Genomic DNA, 6531 nt, shown 5'->3' on the forward strand with positions numbered 1-6531 from the left:
GTGATTTGTGACCTCTGAGACAATGATGGTGGAAATGCATCTTTAATAGGTTGTGAATCATCAAATGTTAAATTAAGTGTTCTTATTTCAAATAAGTTCCTTTAAATGGTTTTCGTTTCAATAAATCAACGGCAAACCTAGGTGAAATTTGGGCATTACACCGACCTTTTGTACAGAAGCTGTTGTCGATTGAAGTTGCACATGATGGATGAACTCATCCGGGAGCCACCAGATAGCGCGTCATTCGTCCTGCTCCAGAAAAACATTGAGTCTAATGAGTAAAAACTTTTAAAATAGTTAAATAACGGTTTTTAATGTATTATTCTGACCTTTGCTGATAATCGTGAGATTTAGTGCATTTTTATTAATCTTTTGATACATAGAATATGATTCGTTATAAGGGCAGATCGTGTAATTCGGGATGCAAATCCGGCAAAGAAAAGCGGACTTTACAAAGTGTTCAATTTGTTTGTGAGCTAAATTTTTTACCTGAACAAATGATCAGAACAAACGAGAAGTGAAGGTTCCCGATGACATGGTTATATCCTCGTTATGTATGTGTTTTATAGAAATTCTATATTTCACATATTATTAAAGTACAATTTAAATAGAAGTCATTAATAAAATGGCGGAGGTTTTTTTGAAAATATTAAGACTTGCTTTAAAAAAAACCGAAAATTATATATTTTTTGCCAATTTCGTTTAAAATTTTTAGTTTCACAATAAATATATCTTACTACTTTGCAAGTCTAAAAACTTTCTATTAAAATAACCCTTACTCTTTTGCGAAACCTTATATCGTTTTCGAGGAAAATTGAAAATAAAATTTGTAGGAAAAAAATCATTCTTTTGGCTTCAAAAATGGTTTAGCCCGCATAAAGCTAATAGAATGACTTTCTTATATTAGCAGAAACTTTTCAAAAATATTGGGAAGAATAAAAATTTGGGATTTTCTAGAAACTATATTTTTGTTTCTTAAAGTTTGATTGAAAAATTTAAGATTTCCTGGTAAATGCCACCTTTTCATTCTTTCCAATATTTAAACAAAGTTTCTGCTAATAGAAGAAAGACATCATATCAGCTTTGGGCGGGTTAAACCATTTTTTTAGGCTGGGAGAATTATTTTTTAAAATAAAAAATTCATTGCTGAATTATTCTCGCAAACGATGCAAAATATCTTAAAAAGCCAAGGGGTTATTTTTATAGGCATTTTAGACCTGAAAAGTTTGATTTAAGGAAAATTTCATATCTTTCGTTTGCAAGAAGAATTGGAATAATCTGATTATGTGAAAAAAAATTCTTCTGGCGACAAAAGTTATTTGACCCTCATAAAACTCACAAGGTATCTTTATTATGAGACTAACAATTTTAAACGAAATTGGCGAAAAATATATAATTGTGGGGTTTTTTTAAAGCAACTTTTCATATTTTTAGAAAAACCACCGCTATTTTATTAATTTTGAAGCTTTTTTTATAGTTTCTAATGGGTTCCAAAATAAGACAATAAACCCTGTTAAAATAAAACGATAAGTATCTCAATTAGGTCCAAGTTATTAAGGACTAAAAAGCTAGTCAATTGAAAAAGAAGTAAACCAAGATTCTTTTCGAATAAATCCAAGACCCCATAGTTGAAATCAATTTAGCTTACCTTCAGTTCCTTGACTGATACAATTAGTTGTTAAGTTTTGTAAAGTGATAATGAATACCTGCATGTGTTAAAGATGTTATTTATGTACTATTTGGATTAATATATACATGATCCAGAATCAGATCATTATGATCTCAAAAGTCGATCATTCTGTTCGGCCGTTCAAAATGCTCTTAAATTCGGTATCATTTCTGTTGCATATCAAAATGATATTGATTTCGGTATTATTTTGAACACGTTTTTCACTGTGACCCCCCCCCCCTCACATTTTTTACACGTGCATATTGTTTAAAAAAATGTATTTTATTCTTTGATAAAAATAAATTATGTAATAAACATGTGTTTGAATGACAGAAATATTTACACGGAACAATTTTGATTGGCTTCTTATATTCAGCCAAAAAAATTTCTCTTTCTTGAAAATTAAATTAATAACATTCATAATTGTTTAATTCCTAATTTATAATACTGAAGAAAATATTTAGATACTATTAAAACTTCTAATTTCGTTATTTAACTTTCTAAAATATATTTATATCATAATTTTATTTTGATACATTTTTTATTATAATATTTCGTTTTCTCTTAGGATTTTCATTTTTTCACATACTTATTTAAACATGTTTAACACATATTGTTGATAACAACCATGTGTAAAGTTATAATTTTTATAATTTTATATTGAAATTTCATTAGAATAAACCGATATATAATAAATAAATTGTTAAACGCATTTAAATGTTGCTTGCAATATATGAAATTTTGAAAATCCAGCGATATATAGCACGTTTCAAATATTCTGTTTCCAATAATACTTTTACACTTTAATGACTTTCATATTTTTTAACTATTAATTACCCATCAAAGAATTGTTGGTCTTAATTTTTTTAACTGAAACGATATGAAATTTTTTTATTTAATATTAATTATTGAATTTTCCATGAGATCAATGCTTTTCTAGAGCAGGCCGATTGACGCGCCGCCCGGCGTATTAGTTTACCCGCGAAGTGGAACTTTTAAGCGACAACTACTTTTCTCAGTAGTCGGACAGGGCCGGGCTGTGTCGACTCGCATGGGTTGGTTTTACCCATGGAGAATAGACATAAGGAGACCAAACTAGTGGAACTGAAAATGAACACTTTTCTGTTGCTAGAAGTAGGCACATACACAAATGTGCAAAATCACACTTACGTATAGTTAAAAACTTCCCGAGCGTGGCGTGCCAACCGCACTTTAAAAAAATATGGCCGCCGATGTGAACGCGAGTCAAATATAAATAAATAATGATTGAACAATTAATAGTTTGTGAATGAAGGCAAGGGTGTTAAAGTTAAAAATCGCTTCATAAAAGCGAAAGTTTCCAATAAGTGTGGTTTCAAGAGTATAGTGTATAAGATTTTCATTAAGTTGTATGCTTCTTGTCTCTGTTACGAACGCGTCGAATATCTATCGCACGCATAGTGTTGGTAAAAGTAATTTCATAAACATACTACATACCTCTTTCATGGCGAATAATTTCTTATTCCACAAACATTTCACAGAATCCTGTCTGATTATTAATTATTTATTTGTTCAAGCGACCTGTCAAAAAAAAAACAATGGAGGCGGCCATATTTTTTTAAAATTGCGGTTGGCACGCCACGCGCGGAAAGTTGTGAACTATATGTAAGTGTGATTTTACACATGGGTATGTGCGTACTTCTGACTACAGAAAAGTGATCGCTTTTGGTGAAGCCCATGCATTACTAATTGTTCTCCTTATATCTATTCTCCATGGTTTAACCAAAGATATTAGGTCCTAGGTACGAGATGAGATTAGTTGCACCACATACCGGTAGGTAGCGCGGCAGGCAAGTTTGTGGTCTTGCATATATATATTCCTTTTAGTTCAGCCACATACTTGTAGAGGCGCGATATGTACCGATTGGTTCCTCCTCATACCTGTAGAGGCGCGACAAGCAACCATATATTCGGTCACGCCAAATTATAGTGCATTTGAAACAAAAAATGATAATAATCTAATTTTACTTTATGAGTGAATGTAAAAATAATTTTAATTGAGTAGAAAAGGTCTTGAAGAAATTCGAAAACTCTAAAGACTTTTTGAAATAAAAATTATGCCCAAAATGTAGCAAAGATGTCCGTATAAAATAGTAATAACAAATTTAAATTAAAATCTTTATTTTTTATTCAAGTTATAATTTTTTTGGAAATTAGTAGAAAAGTGAATTTGAAGATATAGTTAAGTTTTATTTAAATTTAAATAAACTAAAAAAACTGTCTGGTTAAATCAACCAGAATTCTGGTTGAATATGTCCTCATTATTTTTTTCTGGTTAAAGAAATAAAAATTCTGAAAAAAAATTTCCTTATAGAAACTTATAAATAAAATTTTCTCCTAAATTTCCTTATAGACCTAGACAAATGTCTTCTGAAATGTTGCATTTTTTGAATATTTGTGAATTTAGTGGTATATGAGTTTTTTAACAGATGTAAAGTGTAAGAAGCATTTTCGAAAGTGAAATTTTCAAAATGAAATAAGAAGTAACTTAATCTTACAAAATGTCACTTTCCCTGCTCCAGAAATCTAACTTTAAGAAAAAATGTAAGTTCGCTTAATTTTTTTTTATCAGCATTTAATACTAAAACTTGACATAAAAATTGCCATAATTTTTGTCTGTTTGTTGTTTTAATATCTGAGCTAATCACATTTTTTAAACCGCAATCATGAAAAATAATATAAACCAATGCTATAAATTCAGATGCTATAAATGTACTTTAATAGTCTATATTTTTTAAAAGAATTTGACGCCGTTTTCATTTTATTTTATTTTTAATAAATATATAAGTTTCCTTAGTTTTTTATTTAGTTTCCTTTAATTATTTCCTTTATTTCTTTATTTTGTATTTATTGAGAAAAATAAGTTGAAACTTTAAAATGTTCTCCACCGGTCATGTATAGAAAACTATACTTTCCAGCTGGTCGATATCGGATTTGTTTGCATTTACTTGTTTAATTGTTTGCATATTTAATTCAATTCAAAATTTTTGATTTTGCTAAAATAATTATTTTAAATTCTTTCCTTTAATGAAAAAACTTGCTTTTTTAAATTTGTTTGTAAATAAATTTATTTTCTAATAATTTAAATATTTGATCAACTTGCAGTTTCTTTTATAAAATTGTAAAGGCTTATGCATTATAAATTAATTACCTCATTAACAAAAAAGGTTTTTTTAAAGAAAATTAACAACAATCATGCAAAAACCCCTTTTTTTTATTTGAAAACGATTTTAACCATGTTTATTTCTTGCATAATTAAAAAAAAATTTGGTAGGAATTTCATATTTGAATAAAATTATGAATCGAACCAAAAAATACATGATCTGGCACTTCTTTGTTACACTTATTTTTTCAAAAATTGTATACTCCTTTTCTAAGATCTTCATTGAAAGCCGAAGTTTAATTCCGCTCTATTGTATTATTCACAATTTTCTTCTAACTACAATTTATAACAGAATAGAATGCTCTCCATTGTTGAAGCCAAGACACAACCCACATATATCTGTATTCAATTCAATCAAATTTAAAATTTAACGACAGTTTCATTTTTATTGAACTAAATTGTACTTAAATTTACAACCATTTAACACCATTCAACATCTACAATTTTAACTGAAATTTACTTAAATTCAACTAAATTTTACTTAAATTTTGAATTTAACTAAAATGTATTCACTTTTTGAAATGATCTAAATTGTATTCAATCTTTAAAATTAGTTTTACAAAATAATTTTCAAAATTGCACTACAATAAATCTTAAAGTACGAATAGATTTGTTTTAAAACTTATTTACTTAGTATCTAGAAAATTTCTCCCTGAAAAGAAACCCGACGAGAAATTAATTTAATATATCTAAACTGTATTTAATTCTTAAATTCACCTAAATTTCATTTAAATGTTGAATTTAGCTCAATTTTATTTAAATTTTAAATTCAACTAAATTTTATTTTATTTGGAATTTAAATTAATTTAATTTCTTAATTCATCTTAATTTCATTTAAATTTTAAGTTTAATTTTTTAAAATAATTTTAGAAATTTGACTAAAATTCTAAAGTACGAAAAGAATTTTTTTACATTTACTTATTGTCTCGAAAATTTAAAATAATAATAAATAGAATATTTTTAGGCTCTCTTTAATTTAAATATAATTAGGTAATTCAGTGTTCATAACATTTTAAGCATACATGCAAAGATATTATAAACGTAGATGCGGTACGGGGCGTCAGAGTGGGGAATTATATATACTAGTAGTCTTGCGCGCGCCTATTTATCTTTTTATGAAAAAGAATAAATGAACAGCCTATCTTTTCTATGTTATACATATTTAATGAATGTCGCAAAATATTAGTATAAAATAATACAAGACATCAAGGGATGAGTTCTGTATCTGAAACTGTAATTAATCTTTTATAATAGGATTTCAACGAATTCTTTATTTTTCGGTAGAAAATGAACTATTTTATTTCAAATGAGCTTTTTTTGTTTTATTAAAGATTAATTTACATTTAATATTGATGAATAGCATTTCCTATGATTTTGTAGCTCAGGTTGATGATAATCATATTCTTTAAATAATGAACTTTGCATTTTTACATCACAATTTTGCTCGTTGCCACTCGGTAAACGCTTCCCTGAAAATTTTGGTTAAGTCTCCCCAACATCAGTTCATGCGATCAATGGCATAACATTTTTAGTAATAACTGTTTTATTATTCCGATTCATACCAAATCAGTAGACTTCTTTGTAAGGCAAATTTCTGCCAATTTTCGATTATCGGGCTTAGTTAAGTCTCCCACTTTCCCCTGGACTTATCACATTAAAG

This window comes from Belonocnema kinseyi, chromosome 3, assembly GCF_010883055.1.
Source record: "Belonocnema kinseyi isolate 2016_QV_RU_SX_M_011 chromosome 3, B_treatae_v1, whole genome shotgun sequence".
Classification (NCBI taxonomy): Eukaryota; Metazoa; Arthropoda; class Insecta; order Hymenoptera; family Cynipidae; genus Belonocnema; species Belonocnema kinseyi.